We start from the raw sequence: 21,118 nt of genomic DNA on the forward strand, positions 1-21,118 counted from the left end.
CAATTGGATGCAGGATTACTCATTTTCCGTTTTGGATCTTAGCTCCATAACGTGCTTCATGCTATAAGCGATATCCAAATAACCAGAATCCATTAATCTATGGATCGCTCTATCTGAATCTACCCTTGGAAAATCTAACAAATCCAAAACGTTCCTGATCTATCGTTTTCCTTGCGATAAACGAACTAAAAACTCTATGTCTCCGAATAATTGTCTCAACCCACTCCAATGGAACTAGGTGGAATGTTTTGCACAAACAAAGATATTGTGGTATTAAATTATCATTCGGAGTCAGTTTTGATCGCCGTTTGAACTTTTCCATTTCTGAATCTCCAATGGAACCTAGGTGGAATGTTTTGCACAAACAAAGATATTGTGGTATTCAAATTATCATCTCGGAGTCAGTTTAGATCGCCGTTTGAACTTTTCCATTTCTGAATCTCACCTTGGCAAACCCATTTCAAGAATAATCCCAAGCATGCATTTGATAACTCCGATCAAGCAAAGCTCGAACACTTAGAAGGCAACGATTTCAACAGCAACAACTTCCCCAACACAACAACAACAGCAGATACCAACTCAACAAAGTTACCAACAGAGGAGAAGTGAATCACTCAAATATGAAGCTAAGTTCAAAAATAAACCAATAAACCCAACACGAAGCAGCAATCTAGGAGTAACAGAAAGAAATAGCGCAGCTAATAGAAGTAAAACCCACTTGTCAACCTGGTATTGTTGTCCCCTGACGTAGGATCGTGCTTTGATTTTTTTCCCATAAATATTTTTATGTTTTAAAGTTAATTATTATTCTATAACATAATTACTATTCTATATTAATTTAATTTATGTCATGTTATATAGGTATGTAATACACAAAATGCTTACTTGGAATTTAATGGTTTTTAACAGTTTGTTAATGGAAGGATGTATTGACATATATAGATAGTTTGAGAATTAAATTGAAATGTTTAAAAGTTTAGGGACTAATTTAGATTGATAATCATAGTTTAGGGACAATTGGCAATTAACTCATATTTTACATAGTAACACTAGTTTATACCATATTAAAAATTTATATTTTAAAATTATATATTTTTAAAATGAAATTAATATTTTTCACATTTATAATTTAATATTTTAAATTTTATATATTTTTAAAATGAAATAATAATTTATATTTTATTTAATTTTTATTAGATCCTATAGTTTTATATTACATTTTATTTTATATATAATAAAAGTTAACTAAAATATAAATGATTTATCCTTTTATTATTAATATAAAAAATAAAAGAATTAATTAAATAAATAAATACCAATTATATATAATCCTTTATAAATTCGAAAAATAATAAATTTCTTTTTAAAAATATAAATATTAAATTTAATTTTTTTTAATATTCTATAAACTATTGTTTAATATATATAAATATAAACCCAACTATTGTTCAGATCTAAGGTTTACTCTAGTGGTTGGTTGTTTAAATTTCATTCGGCCTAGATTCAAAACCTATCATTACCAATTTCATTTTCTCTAGCATTAACTACATTATAAAGTATTGCGTAAATTATTTAACCAACGTTGAGTTTGGCTCAATGGTTAGGCCCCCCTCTCTGACTTTTATTTGTTATTTGATTTTCATTCAACCAGATGATGATGGTAGATAAAAAATTAACTTAAATAAATTTAAAATTATAGAAAAACAATTTCTAATGGTGACATGTGTCACAGTTTAATTGGTGAATCGAATTTATTGAATTAGATTAAATTTAGGACCAAAATGATTGAATATATAAATATTGAGGAGCAAATGCAGAATTATACTCATTATGATAACTGTCACGTCATCACTTCTATTAAATATTAACCGCAAGTGGCTTGATTGACATCATTAAAATAGTTTAATGGCATAATTGACATAATTGAAATATCGGTGGCAAAAGTAAAATGACTAAATAGTTTAGTGGTCAATGGTATAGTTTACTCTAAATATTTTAACATAATCCCTTAATCTACAGACGCACAAGACTCAAAATTATGTTAGTCAAAACAATTAACGTACTTCGAGGGCTAAGATGAACACCATAAATAACTTTTAGAGTTAAATTGATGCAAGAAAAATATAGGGACGAAAATGATAAATTAAGTCAGGAGAAAAAGTAGTCCTTAAGCCATTATTAAAAATAACTACCCCATTGACTCAATTACTTCGTAAAGACAAGTCCTTTGTTTGGTCTGATAGAAAACAACAGAGTTTTAACTCAAACATATTCTTGCTGATGCTTCAGTCTTGATCCAACATGAATCGGGGACAAATTGTATAGTGTGCATCTTACAATGGTTTAGGCTGTGTGTTGATTATCTTAAAAATTCAAGCTACACAAGTTAAAGTATCTTACTCATGTCCTCAAATTAAGTACGATCGTTTTTGTCTTAGAGATTTGAAGATTTTAATCAAATATAAATATATTTCAAGATGATTGAAATACATATCATTAGATCATGATCTTTTTGTTTTTATGTCTATTTATATTTCATACAATTCTAACCGTATGTACATGTATTTTAATATAAACTCCTTACGTGTTATTGACTTAGGGTTGCTTTTGTTGTCTATTCTTATTCCATGATCGATAAATTAAATGTACATGTTTTTGTCGATCCATATTTATTATTAATCTATAAATATATTTTAAGATAAATATTATAAAAACCCATTTATATTTATATCGAATCATATCCATTTTAATTATAAAATAAATATGATATGTGTCACTGATTAAAATCTTTATTCGTTACAAAATTAATCATCGATAATGATTTGGTCAATATTTAGTTTTGAGTTAAAATCTTATTCGTTATATATAGAAAAAAAAAACCTAGTGGGTTCACAAAAATGTTGCCAAATAAATATGTTGATGATTCATGTAGTTAACAATTGGAATAGATATTTACATGAACTGAAAATTAACCAAATGTTATCGGAAATATGTAAGTAATCTACAAAAGACAAAAAAGAGATAAGTCTCTTATATATGGTAAGTACAAATTTGGACATAGCCATTAATATTTTCAAGATTTTTTGCCTTTTAAAGACACCATTTTTTTTTTTATTTTATTTGTTGTTTTGGCTGGATGCGCTAAAATCTGAAAATCCAAAACCAAATATTGAATAAATTAGCGGTTAAGCAGCACCCAATCTCTTGCATTTTCTGCCTATATATGATCCCAGACATCCTCAGTCCAATCCACACAACAATATTTGACTGAAAACAGCGTTCTCTCGGAATCAGTTTCGTTGAAGCCAAGATGGTGGTCGGCATTGAGAAGGCAGTTTCCGCCAAGAAGACGCCCACTGCTGTCTCCTTCGACTGTGTCATCAACTTGGCTCGGTTTGTTCATCGCCTGCACGCTTTTTTCCTCTTTCGATAATGGGGATTGTGACTGTTATATTGATTAATGTGCATGCATTGCGATCTGATCTGAAAGTGTGATAATGTGATTTTTTTCTTCTTCTTTTTCACAGTGGTGATCCTACCATGTACCAGCCATACTGGAGGAGAATGGGAGACAAGTGTACGGTCGTGATCCCCGGTCATGATCTGATGAGTTATTTCAGTGACCCTGGAAACTGTGCTGGTTTTTGATGCCGGAGCTCGATGATGCAATCAGGAGATTGCACCGTGTCGTTGGGAATGCGGTGGTTGACGACGACCGATACGTAATAGTCGGCACTGGCTCGACTCAGCTCTTCCAGGCGGTGCTTTACGCCCTCTCTTCCCCGCACAACCCTGACACTGAGCCACTCAGTGTGGTCGCCGCCGCCCCTTTCTACTCGGTAAACTTGATACAATCTTAACCCTTGATTCGGTTGACTTTTGATATGTTCTTTTCCCCCATTTTTATCATTTTTCTTTAATAACTCGGTTAAGTCAAATCAATGTATTCCACTTCTGTCGTGTTGGGTTCTTATCGTTTTTCATCGAGGGTTATTTCCATGTTTATTAGAACGTCTTTGCATTAATGGAATTGGTTCCATTTTTCCGTGACATACGGAAACGTCTGCACTACGGGGTTGTCTCGAATGAGACAATGGAACAAACATGTTTTCTCAAATACATAACACTAATTTTCCCAAACATATGCATGTCGGCATTGTTTTGGATCTTAGAGCAAACATGGTAACATGGGCATGTCTAGTTTCTCAAACCATGTGTTGAGTCAAGTCAACCCCATATACTCTTCGATCCGGAGGTACAAACGCAGGATTTTATATTTCCTTCTCTTTGTTGCAGTCGTATCCCGAGGAGACGGAGTTTTTTCAGGGCTGTACAAATGGGCTGGCGATGCGTACACATTCGACAGAGATGGAGCTTATGTCGAGTTTGTAACATCACCCAACAACCCCGATGGAACGATCCGAGAAGCGGTGGTGAATCGGGAAGGTGGTAAACTCGTTCATGACTTAGCCTACTATTGGCCTCAATACACTCCCATTACTGGTAAGGCTAATAATGATATTATGCTATTCACCTTCTCCAAAGCCACTGGACATGCTGGTTCTCGAATTGGGTAAACAATCTCCTGCCATGAAATAATAATACATAGAAAAAATGTTTGATCATTTGATTTATAACCTTCATTTGTTCTGCAGATGGGCTATCGTTAAGGATAAAGAAGTGGCTACCAAGATGGTTAAGTACATGGAGCTGAGCAGCATCGGCGTATCGAAAGAATCACAGCTTCGAGCTGCCAAGATTCTCGATGTGATCGCCGAGGATTGCTCGATTTCCAGCCCTGACAAAGAAGAAAACTTCTTCAAATACGGTCATCATCTCATGTCCGAACGATGGGAAAAGCTTCGAGAGGTGGTTAAACGCAACGGCGTTTTCAGTCTACCTAAGTACCCTAGAGACTTCTGCAATTTCAAAGGCAAAGAAACTGATTCAATCCCTGGTAAACGAATGATCATAAAAATTCAATCAAATCATCATGTTAGACATACATTAAAACTTATGAAATTTGGTTTCTTTTTCCTTGTACAGCCTTTGCTTGGCTGAAGACCAAGGATGGCTTAAACTGTGACAATCTCTTGAGGGAGCATAAGATCGTCACAAGGGGCGGAACGAATTTTGGGGTCGACTCGGATTATACTCGGGTTAGCATGCTGAGTCTCGACGACGAGTTTAACCTTTTCCTGGAGAGGTTGGCAGCAATCAAAGGGACCATCAATGGAAATTAGTAGTTTCAATGAAGAGCAAAAGCCTTTGGTCGTCTTTGTGTATATGTGTATTTAGAGTTTACCCCTACTAAGTAAGTTTTAGAATGTAGTTTTAACCTTCTAGCAAGGAAAAGAAGTTAGGGCTTATGGTTTGTAAAGCTGTTGGCTCTATCTAACCATTATGGTTTCGCTTGTATGTTGCTTGCTTAATCATAATGTTTTTAAATAAAATTTTGCAAATAAACTTTTCTTTTTTAATAGTATGAAGTGTTTAAAAAGTAATATTGATTTAAAATATTTTGTCGTTGATAATGCATAAACTCTATATCTGTAATTATTTAAATTATTTTTATTTTAAATAAAAAAAATGTAAGAGATAAAAGAATGAAGAGGTGGAAATCTAAAAAAATACAATAAAAATATAAAATTTTAGTTACCAAATTATGATTTCATGGAATAGAAACTAGATTATTTAAAACAAAAAACAAGAACTAAAAACTTAAATTGACTAAGAAGTATTCAAGTAATTGAGAGATAATATATTATTGAAATAAAAAAAAAGTAATTTTCTTAACCTCATTGTGCTGATTGGATGGGAATGGATAGGTTCCTCCACGTAATCATTATGCTAGGAATCATTATCATTTCTATCTGTTTCGATAACTATCCCTTCTCATTATCATCTATGTGAGTTTCAAAACTCATCTAATTTTTGTTATATATGTCCCACAATTTGTTCTATATAATATATTTATAAGTGTAAACTAAATATATATAAAATAATTTTTAAAAAGATATAAAATATCTTTCGTTTAAACTTCCACCACGCATGTAACATTATTTCGACCATTACGATTTTAAAGATAGTAACAAATCATCGCGATTCTTATGATTGGTAAACAAAAATATAATCGAAACATGAGTTCGAAAAATTTAAAAATTGAAGTCATTACTTCAAATACAAACAATAATGTAGGACAAGTGGACATGAGATGAGTACAAAGTCATATTCATGTTTATCTTATTACCTATGACAGTTTGATTTTTGTCTAATTTTCGTTCCATCACCTGTAAAATTTATACTCACTTCATTCAATTCAATACAAAGTGGAACAGATCCTCACGAACCAATTCCAGTGACATTCCTAACTCAACCCTTATCGTCTCCAATTTTTATATTTTTAAGAAGCCCTTGATTAGGGTAGTCCTTGAGTCACTTATGCTATTTGAAGATACTCATTTTTTTCTTTATTTTTTTAATATTATTTATATTATTATTATTATTATAAATATTATTATTAATATTCTTTTTATTAATATTATTATTATTACAAACAGGCCCAGATTATCCGGCCCAATTACAAATCCAGATGGCCCAATTAAAACCTAAAACCAGGTTAGGGTTTGATCTCTAACCCTAGTTGCCTCATCATCACAGCCGTTGGATCTGAGAGATCCAACGGCCCACACTCATCCAGCACAAACCCTAGGGTGATGATACCCTAGGGCCACGCGGCCGCCGCAGCTACTCCCACCATCTCCACTACTGCCACGTCTCGTCGGAAGCTTCCAGAAGCGCCACTCCAGCCGCACACATGTCGCCCCAACAGTGAGTCACTACTGGAAGTCCGGTGACTCACCAGACTCCACTCTTTTACCCGGTCCGATGGCCACACCGGTGATGGCTATAAAGCCATTGACAACCTGCAAAGAAAAGGAGGAGAGAAGAAAACCACAGCAACCAACAGAGAGATAAGAAAAAAGAAAAAAAAAAAGAGAAAAAAATGAATAAACCAGCAACCACAAACACCAAAATAAGCAAGGAGAAGACAGAGAGAAACTTACCGGGGAAGATAACGCCTTAATCGGAGTCACCACCGGCCTCCAAACATCACCAAAAACCTTCGAAAACTGAAGGTATTTTCCTAGATTTGCTCCGATCGGGAGCTATTTAAGAGAAAGGAACACCGGAACCGTCATAAGGGCGGTCCGATCTACGTTGTGGTATAAAAATAAAATTTTCCAGCCACCGGATGCGGTGGCCGGCGGTGAGAATTACGGCGGCAGACAGCTGCCGCCCGGTAGCCGGCTTCCCTCTAATGAGGGAAGCTAGAGAGAGACGAGAGAGAGTTTAAACTCTCTCTGTTTAGAGAGAGGAGAGAAAATGAGAAATGAGAGAACTGGTCTCTACATTTTATATGTTTAAACTCTCTCTGTTTAGAGAGAGGAGACGAGAGAGAGTTTAAACTCTCCCTGTCCGTAGTCCCTCTATTTTATATGTTTTACATTTTAGTCACTGAATCAAATTTATGATCCTTTTAATTTGGTCTCTACATTTTATTTATTTATATTTTAGCCATTAACCGTAATTATAAATATTTTCGATAAAATACGTATTTAGTCCATTAGTTTTAATAATTAATTTTTTAATCGCGAGTACATATTTTTAATTTATTTTAATTTTATATATGAATTTTATATAATTTTATTTTAGTCACCAAATTAATAAATAAGGATAATAGCATGTTTAATCCCTGTAATTTTAAATAATTAATTATGAATTAGGTATTTAATTTATTAGATTATAATTTAGTCACTAATTTTAATATTTTCATTTATTATAAAGTTTTACTTTTTTTTAAATATATAGTTCTAATTTTATTATTATTATTTATGTTTTAATTTCACTTGTTTATATTTAAATATTATATTTATTATTATTATAGTCATATAAATATATATAATCAATAATAATTTATATTAAATCTTAATTTGATTTTACATAAATTATTTTTTTATCATATTTTAATATTTATTTATTTTTTAATATCAAAGAAAATGGCAGTCTTAATACAACTGGATGTCCTATTCTGGTATTTTAAAATTAAATATTATAAAAAAAATTATTATTTTATTTAAATTATTATAATATTTATTAATATCGAAGAAAAGAGCTGTCTTAAGGCACCTAGAAGTCCTTTTCTGATATTTCTAAATACGTAAATATCTTATTTATGTTTAATATATTTTCTTAAAAATATCTGAATTAAATAGGATTATAAATTAAATATATTTTGAATTTTTAATAGAGACAATTTATAATTAAAAAAGTACTAATTTTGGGCGTTGTAGGGGTGCTAATCCTTCCCTACACGTAACCGACCACGAATCCCTTTTTATTATTAAAAAGAACGAATTTTTTGGTTATAAACGCATATCAATTCATCTTTTAACTGATGTTTTCTTAAAACTCTTTTAAAAGATAATTTTTAGGTATTCGACCTACCTAACCCAAAAGGCCGATGGTGACTCCCAAGTTATATTAAAAAAACATTTATTAAACATCACTTTTCCAGCCAAGTAAAAATTCGCGCTCGGACGAAAACCGGTTACGACAGCTTGGCGACTCCACTGGGAAACGCTGGTCAAACTTTTAAAATTAATTATAAAATGTCTCTATTAATTATAAATTAAAAATTCATATATTTAATTTATAATTCTTTCTTTTCAAATTTTTTTTATATACTTATTATTTTTATAGTATTTATAGTAATATTTCATTTTACTTGTAAGTATTTTATTTCTTTATTTATTTTTCTGTCAGAGGTTTGAACATTTCTCCTCACACACAACACTTGCATTGCATAACATAAAGCTCTATAATTGAGTTAGTCCCTTTTAAGTGGGAGTGAAAGCGACGTCTTCGTGAGAATTTATTCTCCGTGTTAGACCTAACAAGTAACTTTCGGGGTTCATATGCTCTATGTCTTCGTGAGAATTTATTCTCCGTGTCAGGCATAGAGAAGTGTATTCCCTCGAATTAAACTCGATCCACTTTAGTCTGTGATGGACTAGGATTGAGGGTTAATAGCCCAAGGGGGCACTAACAAGGACAATTCAGGTACCTTTATTCTTAGATCTGAAACCTTGCATATAATAAACCCTAGAAACTCTTCCGATCTGAAGCCATGCCGAAATTTTGTCCAAAATAGGGTACACACAAGAGAATGAATTCTAACTTTCCTTTTAATTATTTATTTTCTTACTGATTAAATTACATGTGAATTTAAATTATTAAATTATGAGAAAGCATGTTTAAATAAAGATATTTAGGTAGACATTATTTGATTTTTTTTATATAAACTAATTCATTCTTTTTTGTGTTCTTATTTCTTGCAAAGCATCATACAGGATAAAGGCATTAAATTACATGTGAATTTAAATTATTTAAATTATGAAGAAAGCATGTTTAAATAAAGATATTTAGGTAGACATTATTATTGAATTTTTTTTTATATAAACTAATTCATTTCTTTTTGTGTGTTCTTTATTTCTTGCAAAGCATCATACAGGATAAAAGGCATTGATCCTCGTGTTAATTGTCTCATTGGAAAACCTTCATCCATGGATAAAAAGTGTTCGAATCAAATAATTCTAAACTCAGAAGTAAGACAGTGGGCTGAGGACTTACAAAGACAAGGAGGGACAGTCTGCAGATGACTAGTATCTGACTTGGCAGTTATGCTCCAGTTTCGCTAAAAGAAATGATATGCAAGATTTTGCGAAGCATTTGGAAAAGTTGGGACTCAAACAAAAAGTTGCAGTTTTATCAGACTTACGGAGACATCCCATATTTGCTCTATGTTGAAGTTGATGATGACTTACTTTGAGCCCTAATTCAATTCTGGAATCCATGGTACAATTGCTTCACTCTCAATAAATAGGACTTGGTCCCTACTATTGTAGAGTACACAACTTTGCTACATATAGAAGGGGCTTTGGAGAATTGAATTTATTCAAGTCAATTAAAACTCAACCTTTTCGAGTTAAATTAGCAAAGATTGCTGGAGTACGAGAAGAATGGGTGGCATCCCGTACAAAACAAAAGGGCGAAAGCGGGTCATCTTCCCAAAAGTATTGGGATATGGAAGCTGCAGTAGTAGATTTGTTTGAGCAGCTACCAAAAAGATTAATCCTGCTTCTGCAATTCTAGCAGAGACTTTCAGATCGTTAAATGCTTGTAGAAAGCTAGAAGGTGGACGATTCTCAGGGTGTACCAAATTGTTATATGTTTGGATCCGTAGCCATTTCTGGAGGACAGAAAAGGTTTCATACCGGTGCTTTAATACGGACTACTCACCATTAAAAGAATTTCTGGAGCAAGAATGGCTGAAAGAAATTAAGAAAGATATGTGGATTAATGCCTTTCGAAATCTGCAAAGCAATTGTTGTTTGGAGAGCCCCGTGGCAAATCCAAAGGGAATTCTTTTACAAATGTGGTGATTACAACTGGATAATGCTGCTCGGATTGTGGGGAGGAATCGGATATGCACCACTTCTGGTCATCAGACAATATGAAGGTCGTCAATTTGTACCTGTCACTGCTGGATTACATTCATCTGAGTTCGCATTTCCACAGCAAAAATTATAAAAGAAATATCATGGAAGCCTTTACAGCTTGGAAAACAACTTTTTGTACCGAGCTAAAGCAGCAAAGAAATGCTAACTCCTGATGAGGAATGGGATCTGTCAGGAAAAATGAAAATATTCCTCTACCAGATCAAATGAGGATATCTCTATGGAAGATCGCATTAAGGTGGTTCCATCAGAGATTGAAATCCTGAGAGCTGAGTTTTGAAGCAGAAAGAGAAGATTGGTCAAGAGAAATTAGAGCAATGAGACGAGAGATAAAGCTATGTTGGGTGTTGACATTGACTTTCATTCATCACAATGAGCAATGTTGAGAGAGATGGTGAATTTAGAGCATTAAAGAAAAATTACCAGGAGTTATATAAATCCCGGAAAGCATCAGGACCAAGCCGATCAACAGTACAGATGACCAGAGAATTGAACATCGAGAAAAGTCGAGTTGAAGATCTGAAAGGAAAGAATAGCCGTCTACTCAAAAGCCTTGAGAAAGGAAAGCAGAAAATTGAAGATTTTGAGGTTGACAGAAGAGAGCGAATTATAAAACACAAAGCTGAACACCGCGAGATCATGAATGAAATGCAAAGAGAAAGGGATCGAGCCAAAGATTTAGAAGAAATGAAGAATGACATCTTTGATAAATTTAAAGGTGAGAAAAATATCATGTTCAAGGGATTTGAATCTGAAATGAACCATCTGATTGCCGAACTTGAAGTCAGGGGCCAAAGGATTGAAGAGTTCAATGTTGAAAAAGGAAAATGGGAGCTGGAAAGAAAGAATTTCAACACCAAACTTGAGGTAGAGCAAGAAGTAGCTAGCAATTGGATGCAAAGATGCAGAAACAAGAATGTTCAAATCCAGAAGCTTAATCAAAGGACGCAAGAAGCACAAACAAAACTTGAAGAAGATCTGGATCAGTCTAGAAACAAAAACTCAGAGTTTAATGCTTACATCTTGCAACTTGAAGAGTCATTATTTCAAGAAAAGGTTCATCTAGGACCTAGTGATCTCAAAGAAAGTAATGAAGAAAGTGCTTCACTGCGAAGACGCATTAGAGATCTTGAAAAAACTCTGCACAATTGTCAAGTCAGAATCACTGAGTTAGAGCAAACTCTTGAAGGAACTAATGAACAATGGCAAAAATCAACTGATTTCTATGTAGAAAGAAGTGAATAAAGAAGTAATATGGTATTCGAGGCCATGGTACAAATGAGTGAAGTTGCTAGATATGTTGGGGAACTAGCTGTTGAAGCAAAAATAATTGAGCATCACGTTGATTCAGTTTCTATGTTCGGAAAGAAGGTGTCATGGCTAATGAAAGAAATTATAGAGCTTAATAGGAAAGCTACGCCTTATCTGTAGTTATGAACTATTATAAAGAAACTTTTGTATGCCGATGAAAGTTGTTCTATGACAGTTAACTTTTTGGGATCAATACCTTTTGCATACATACATTCTGCATACATTCATTATTCATTGCATTATTTTCTTTATGTATAATTTTTATTATTAAGATAATATTCATTAATTAAAATTTGAAAAAATAATATCAAAAGATTTTTCAATCGCAGTTATTCTGGCCAAAAGAGAAATACAACATCACTACGATACTAGACAAACTACTAAGAGAATTATGGAGGATAAAATACAACGTATTGAGGAACAACATAATAAAGAACAAGCAGAGATGAGAATGAAGCTAGAGAAAATTGAAGCCAGTATTGCAAACTCACAAGAGCATGATGCAGAAAAGAGAAGACATGTTTAAAAGGCAAGCTATCATTGGAAAAATGCATGAAATCTTGTATCTTTCGACCAAGAACCTATGTATCCTCTAGGTTTCCCACAGAACCAATTTATCACTCTGGTACTACACCTATACAAATCAATGCCGCACCAGCATTTCAAGAAGCCAAACCACATGAAAATCGACAAGTGGATCCGGCATCTTCAAGCAAAAATCCACTTATGTCAGATATGAAATAGGGATTTTAATACTGAGAATCTAATCCCAGATTTGAATGAGCTGAATGAGAAAAAAAAGTAAATGAAGAATTGACCAGACAGATCAAGAGCTTAGAAGAACGAATGAAATCCTTGGAAATAACTGAATCATTCTATGGGTTTGACGCTAGTGAGTTGAGTTTTTTCCAGACCTAATTCTCCCCATCAAGTTCAAAGTTCCGAATTTGATAGATATGACGGTACCACATGCCTTCATCTCACATTACTATGTTTTGTCGCAGAATGGCAGGATATGTGAAAGACGAGAAATTATAATTCACTGCTTTCAAGATAGTTTGACAGGACAGCCTTAAAATGGTATACTCAATTGACCAAAGCAACATTAGATCTTGGAAAGATCTAGCTAAAGCATTCCTAGAGAAGTACCGCCACGTAATATTTGTCCATACATTGAAAGCTCTTATTTAAATCATCTAATGGGGAATGCAACCAGAAATTTTGCAGATTTGGTCATTTCTGGAGAACTCATTGAAAATGTCTTGAAAAGTGGCAAAATTGAATCAAATGAGGGGTCTAGTTCCAAAAGACCTATGTACCAGAAAAAGGAGAATGAAGTCAACAATGCAAACTCTTACAACAAGGATTCATCGAAGAGTGTTACAATAACCCAACCAAGGGTTAAGAAAGAAGAAACAAACACTAATCGAGCAGAGTCCAGAGGATCTCGAAAGGAAAATGAAAGGTTGTCTTTTACACCTTTACAAGTACCCTATGCTGAGATCTATGATTCGCTGTTAAAAGCAGATGTCATACGGCCCTATCCTTTGGTTCCTATGCAACCACCATTCCCTCCATGGTATGATGTAAAGGCACTGTGTTTACCATGAAGAAATTACGGGTCATTCTATTGAAAATTTTGGCATTCAAAAGGGTGGTTCAAAATTTGATCAACACTTGAAAGTTGGAATTTAATTCACAATCTACATCAAATCATCCATTGCCAAATCATGGAGATAAAAATGTGAATGCAATTCAGGAAGAGAACAGAAAGAAAGCAAAAACTGACATTTCTGAAATTAAATCTCCTTTTGTTTGGATATTTCAACAACTCTCCTTATCCGGTATAATTCCACAAGAATTCAGGCCAAAGCGTGATGAAGGCAAGAATTATTATGAATATCATCAAGAGAAGGGGCATGAAATTCAACTATGTCCTGAGTTTAGGGATTTGGTGCAAAAATTGATGAATAACAGAGAGATAGAATTCTTTGAAGAAGAACCAGGGAAAAGAGAAGATGATGTTTGCTCATCAGATGATTTTAAACCTAATCAAAGAACAATTGATCCTGTGATTATTAATGTGAAATCATCTACAGTGATTCCTGCACCAACAAAGCCGAAAGTAGTTATCACAACTCCTTTACCATTTCCATACAAGGATACCCGCAGGGTACCTTGGAATTATACTACCAATGTTTCAATGGTAGGAGGATCTATTTCTCTAGAAAAAAACAGAAGAGAAAACACAAAGTCTGGATTCGACGTCTGAAGCAATGAGTGAAGTCAGATTCTTTACAAGAAGTGGGAGATGTTACTCTCCCGAAACATACAATGCCTCAGAACAAGTGAAAGAAAAAGGAAAAGCCATGGTAATACCCCAAAAGGTATTTGATGATGAATCCCCTCCAGCATTCAATGAGCCTGTAACAGAAAAACAAGCGCAAGAATTTTTGAAATTCTTAAAACATAGTGAGTATAATGTGGTTGAACAACTACATAAACAACAAGCGAGAATTTCTATTCTTGATCTATTGATGAATTCAGAAGCACACAGAAATGCTTTGATGAGAATGCTTAATCAAACTTTTATCCCTGAAGATATATCCCTCAATAAACTTGACATAATTGTGGGACATATAGTCACTAACAATTACATAACGTTCACGGATGATGAAATACCTGAAGGTGGAATGGGGTCAGTAAAAGCTTTGAATATCACCACACATTGTCATGGTCATGTTTTGCCAGGAGTATTGATTGACAATGTATCCGCTCTTAACTTGATTCCTTTAGTCACACTTCAAAGAATGCATGTGGATAAATCACACATGAAAAGTTATCAGAATGTAGTGCGAGCTTTTAATGGCACTCAAAAAGAGGTGCTTGGTAAAATGGAAATATCGTTGTTAATCGGACCAGTCGTATACAATATTGACTTTGTGGTGATGGACATCCACCCTACATATAATTGTTTATTAGGGAGGCCATGGATTCATTCTGCAGGAGCCGTTCCTTCTTCATTACATCCGAAATTAAAATTCGTTGTTGATGGACAACTAATATGTGTAGGAGCTGAAGAAGAAATCATTGCATCTATAACAAGTGATGTTTCATATATTGAAACCAATGATGATGCTCTTGAATGCTCTTTCCGAGCTCTTGAATTTGTCAATGCAACCTTTATTGCAGAAGGAAGCAAAATTCCATATCCCAGATTATCTGATTGCACCAAGATGACAGTACGACAGACTTTAGGCATTGGAGCTAAAACTGGGAAAGGTTTAGGAAAGAATCTTCAAGGGAGTTTAGTTCCTGTAAGTATGAAAATGAAGAAAGATCGTTTTGGGCTTGGATTTAAGCCCAATTTTCAGCAAAAGAACAAAGAGATGAAAAGAAGGTGTGAAAACAGAAAGGCAAGGTTGAAAGGAGAAAAAATCCTTTGGGAACACATGTTTTTCCCACAGTTAAAGACCACATTCAGATCAGGGGAAACAATTAATGTAGAACAACAGCTTGTTGAGGCCTTTAAAGAAGAAAAGTTGACGAAAGATCAAAGTATAGTTGAAGAAGCTATGAATGGATTATTTATCAACATGATCATGAATGACAACAAGACTGGCAAATACTTGGATAGGATTCACCCATGTTTTCCTGGAGAAACACTCAACAATTAGACCACTGAAGACCTTCCTGTAGTTTTTAATATTAACACAGAGTAATATTCAGAACTAATCTTTATGTTTAGCCCAAAAGTATGAAAACTTTTTGTTATCTTGTAAAGGAAATTATGTTAAGTTCACCTAATATTAAATATAAGAAATTTTCTTTAAAATTTTCAGATGGAAATCATTCTTTACATTTTCTTACATTTTTACATTTATTTATTTCATAAATTTACTATATTCTTTCGGAAATATGTCCGACTTAAATTTGCAGGTGTCACAATGTTAATATCATGTTTATTCCTAAATTTAATCGAGAGATAAATTTAGAGCAGCCCATATGTCTGGAAGAAATCAATAGGTGTGAGGATGAACTGGAATGTGATGTTCCTACTGAATTATTAAGATTGATAGAAAAAGAAGATAAGCAAATTCTACCTCACAAAGAAGAGATTAAGACTGTAAATCTGGGAACAGATGAAGAAATAAAGGAGGTAAAAATTGGTACTACTCTGACAATCCAGATAAAACAAGAATTGATAAATCTCCTTCAAGAGTTCAAAGATATATTCGCCTGGTCTTATCAAGATATGCCTGGTTTAAGTACAGATATAGTGATGCACAAGCTTCCAATCAATCCAGAATATAAACCGGTCCAACAAAGGCTAAGGCGAATGAGGCCAGAAATGTTGTTACAGATCAAAGAGGAAGTGATGAAACAGATTAATGCAGGTTTTCTACAGGCAGCCAAATACCCAGAATGGGTAGCCAACATTGTTCCAGTACCAAAGAAAAATGGGAAAGTTCGAATGTGTGTAGATTACAGAGATCTCAACAAAGCTAGTCCGAAAGATAGCTTTCCATTACCCCACATAGACACCTTGGTGGACAATACTGCAGGACACGCATGGTTTTCATTCATGGATGGCTTTTCAGGATATAATCAGATAAAAATGAATCCTGAAGACATGGAAAAAACAACATTTGTAACCATGTGGGGCACATTCTGCTATAAAGTAATGCCATTTGGATTGAAAAATGCAGGGGCAACGTATCAAAGAGCCATGGTAACTTTGTTTCATGACATGATGCACAAAGAGATTGAAGTATATGTAGATGACATGATTGCCAAATCCCGAACTGAAGAAGAACATATTCAAAATTTGAGAAAGCTTTTCCAGAGATTGAGGAAGTATCAATTAAAGCTCAACCCCGCTAAATGCACTTTTGGGGTAACTTCTGAGAAACTTTTGGGATTTGTGGTCAGCAAAAAAGGAATCGAGATTGATCCAGATAAAGTAAAAGCAATTCAAGATCTTCCACCACCCAATACAAAAAAAGAAGTTCGAGGCTTTTTGGGAAGATTAAATTATATATCTCGGTTCATTTCTCAATTAACTGACAAATGTGATCCAGTGTTCAAATTACTTCGAAAGAACAATCCTGAAGTCTGGAATGATGAATGTCAAGAAACTTTGGATATTATTAAGAAATATTTATCCAATGCCCCCATTTTAGTATCACCAATGCCTGATAGACCGTTAATTCTCTACTTGACAGTCTTTGAAAATTCGATGGGATGTGTACTGGGACAGCATGATGAATCTGGAAAAAAAGAAAAAGCTATTTATTATCTGAACAAAAAATTTACTGATTGTGAAATTCGATATCCACCAATACAAAAATTATGTTGTGCTTTGGTGTGGGCTACTCGAAGACTCAGACAATATATGTTATATCATACTACTTGGTTGATATCCAAACTTGATCCTTTGAAATTCTTAATGGAATCACCAGCTTTGACAGGCAGAATGGCTAGATGGCAGATGTTATTATCCGAGTTTGATATTGTATATGTCAACCAAAAAGCGATAAAAGGAAGTGTCATAGCTGATTTTCTGGCCAGTCGTGTATCGAATGATTATCAGCCTTTGAGTTTTAATTTTCCAGATGAAGATTTGTTGTGCATATCCATGAATGAAGAAGTCAGAACAAATGATGAATCTTGGAAGCTTTACTTTGACGGAGCATCCAACGCCTTGGGATAAGGAATCGGGGCAGTGTTAATTTCTCCAGAAAATATTTATTATCCCTTTACAAGTAGACTGGAGTTCTTTTGCACCAATAACATGGCGGAATATGAAGCTTGTGTCATGGGATTGAAAGCAGCTATAGAAAGAAAAATCAAATGTCTCAAGATATATGGAGATCCATCGTTAGTGGTATATCAATTACGAGGTGAATGGGAAACAAAAGATCCCAAATTGTTGGAATACCGAAATTTTACCCTCGAATTAGTGAAAGAATTTGAGAGAGACACCTTCAATTATCTTTCTCGAGAAGAAAATCAAATGGCAGATGCTTTGGCTACATTAGCTGCTATGTTTCAGGCAACTAAGAAAGTTGATATGATGCCAATCAAAATGCAAGTATATGAAATTCCTGCACATTGTTATAGTGTGGAAGAAGAGGTAGATGGTAAACCATGGTATTATGATATCCTGCAATATATCAAAAATCAAAGTTATCCACAAAATGCATCTGAAATTGATAAAAGAACCTTGAGAAGAATGGTTTCTGGATATTTTCTTAATGGCGAGATTATGTATAGAAGAAGCAATGATCAAATGCTATTGAGATGTTTAAATACCAATGAAGCCAGAAGCATCATTGAAGAAGTACACAGTGGAATATGTGGAACACATGCAAATGGTCTTTCCATGGCTGGAAAAATAATGAGATATGGATACTATTGGGCTACCATGCACACGGATTGCATTGATTATGCAAGGAAATGTCATAAATGCCAGATATATGCAGACAAGATTCATGTACCCCCATCTCCTTTACATGTAATGACAGCACCCTGGACATTTTCTATGTGGGGAATAGATGTCATTGGGGTAATTACACCAAAAGCATCGAATGGACATTGCTTCATCCTTGTGGCAATAGATTATTTTACCAAATGGGTTGAAGCTGCTTTATATGCCAATATTAAGAGGTTCACAGTCTGCAAATTCATAAAGAAAGAGATAATTTACCGGTATGGCCTACCAGAAAGGATCATTACAGATAATGCTATGAATCTGAACAACAAAATGATGACCGAACTTTGTGCACAGTTTAAAATCAAACATGCAAACTCAGTGGCATATCGTCCAAAGATGAATGGGGCAGTTGAAGCAGCAAATAAGAACATCAAGAGAATCATTACAAAGACCACTGAAACTTACAAAGATTGGCACGAGAAGTTACCTTTTGCTTTATATCCATACCGAACTACTGTTCGAACATCTACTGGGGCAACATCTTTTTCTTTAGTCTACGGGATGGAAGCAGTCTTACCAATTGAAGTTGAAATTCCATCGCTTCGAATTTTGAGAGAAATAAAATTGGATGAATCTGAATGGATCCAAGCTAGATTTGATCAATTGAACCTTATTGAGGAGAAAAGATTGAAAGTTATTTGCCATGGACAGATGTATCAGAAACGGATGATGAAGTCTCATGATAAGAAAATACATCCAAGAGAATTCCAAGAGGGTGATCTAGTACTAAAAAAGATCTTGCCTATACATAAAGATTTCCGTGGGAAATGGATGCCTAATTGGGAAGGGTCATACGTTGTAAAAAAGGCCTTTTCCGGAGGAGCGTTGATCTTGGCAGAAATGGATGGAAAAATTCTGAGAAATCCAATAAACTCGGATTCTGTCAAGAAATATTATGCTTGAAAAATAAAAAAAATAAAAAAAAGAAGAAAAAAAGAAAAAGAGGGGGTCAAGATGAAAACCCGCAAAGGGCATCTTGTAACCAAAGGAAGGATTTGAGTTAAAAACCTGAAAGGGCGGCTCGAATGCATGTTGATATTAGGCATCTGGCAATTGAACCCTCTTAAGATTTTGATAGTTTGGGAGGAACTTCACATCTACAAGCATTCTGACAACGTTTGAGATCTTCCAGACAAAAGCTTACATCAGTACTCTAAATTATGTCAATTTGATTAATTTAGAAATACTTATGCTAATAATTTGTTGAGTCATTTGAATTTTTGTCATTCCTATGCTTGCCATAACTTTGAATACAATTCTATCTATTAATAAATTCTAAGTTTATTTTCTCTAAATTCAATTTATTTGAGATTCAATTTATTTTCGAAAATTCAATTTATTCTTTTATTTTGTAAATGGATTAACATAATTTTGAAATAAGTTAAAGATTTCTGAATATCACTTTATGCTAATACTTTTAAAGGCGTAGAATACAAAGTAAGCAAATTATCACCATCATAGAGTTATTTGGAAGTGGAACAAGAAGAAATATGTTCTCAAAATTGGCAGATTATGAGTATAGCCCATTTTCAGTGTAGCAGCATGAAAATACTTCGAATCTACAAATTCTGGCTCTACATCGAATGAATACTGTGATATTCCAGTCCAAACATTAACTGGAGCAAGTACTACGTTCTCATAGTAGAAATAAGAAGACCCAATAGCATCTTCTGGAAGTTTTCTTTGAGTTATCTGATCTGATTTGGTATGAACCCCAGAATCAATCATTGGATTTGAAAGATGAATTTGCTCATAGTAGAAATAAGGAGACCCAATAGCCCTCTTCTGGAAGTGTTCTTTGAGATATCTGATCTGGTTCGGTAGGAACCACAGAACCAATCATTGGAATTAAAAGATGAACTGCATGATCGTCTTCATTAAGAAGCTTCTTTTCAAGCTTCTTATGCTTATTCCTTTCCCAAAAATCATAGCTCGAGTTTTGCCTTTTTCTTGTAATTGTATAATGGCTTCCTATCTTTTACCGGAAGAAGTATATCAGCAGCCTTAGCAATTTGAGCAGCACATATAAAATCTGTCAACTCTGCAATTGATGAATCAGAATTATATCTCCATGGCTATTGAAGACATAGCATTTGAGTATCCCATTTTCATCAAGTATAACAGTTTACTCTCCTCATCAGAATCAGAATTTAGGATTTTCTCGGTATCAAAAGAACTATCAATATCTGTGAAATCATCCTGAAAGATCGCTTCATAATCAGATGAGTTGTTATCAGAATCAACATGTTGCATGAATACAAGCCTTTTCAAGAGCCTATACTATTGAGTTTTATTCTCAAGTGGTTTGTGACATTATGCAAAAATTCAGGCATATCTACATCTACACTCTTCAAAGATGATAGATTCTCCGATTTGAAGAAGAAAGATTTATTGGATTTCTACACAACTGAAGAAATACTAAGTTCATCAATTTGAAATCAAATAAAAATAAACTTAACATTCATGCATCATATTTAGGCATTTGCAAAAATAGGTGCATTTTCATTCATTTTATCCATGTTAAATTTTGACAGGAATTTCAAAGATTTTAGCAAAGATTTAAATCCATCATTTAATGGATCAACATTTTCAGTTAGAGTTCATAATAAGAAGGAAGAAGAAGTTCATAATGATAAGAATTTGTTCAACCTTTTGCTCAAATCCATCACTTGATGGATCAGCTTTTCCAGAGAAAGTTCATAATGAGAAGAACTCATCTGAAGAAGGAAGA

At 33.9% G+C, this 21,118-nt stretch overlaps 1 pseudogene; it reads left to right on the top strand.

Moving 5' to 3' along the window:
* The first annotated feature begins 3,310 nt into the window (after positions 1 to 3,310).
* LOC120149078 lies at positions 3,311 to 5,061 on the top strand (annotated as a pseudogene).
* Positions 5,062 to 21,118: the final 16,057 nt, after the last annotated feature.

This window comes from Hibiscus syriacus, unplaced genomic scaffold (assembly GCF_006381635.1).
Source record: "Hibiscus syriacus cultivar Baekdansim isolate YM2019G1 unplaced genomic scaffold, ASM638163v2 tig00110988_pilon, whole genome shotgun sequence".
NCBI lineage: Eukaryota > Viridiplantae > Streptophyta > Magnoliopsida > Malvales > Malvaceae > Hibiscus > Hibiscus syriacus.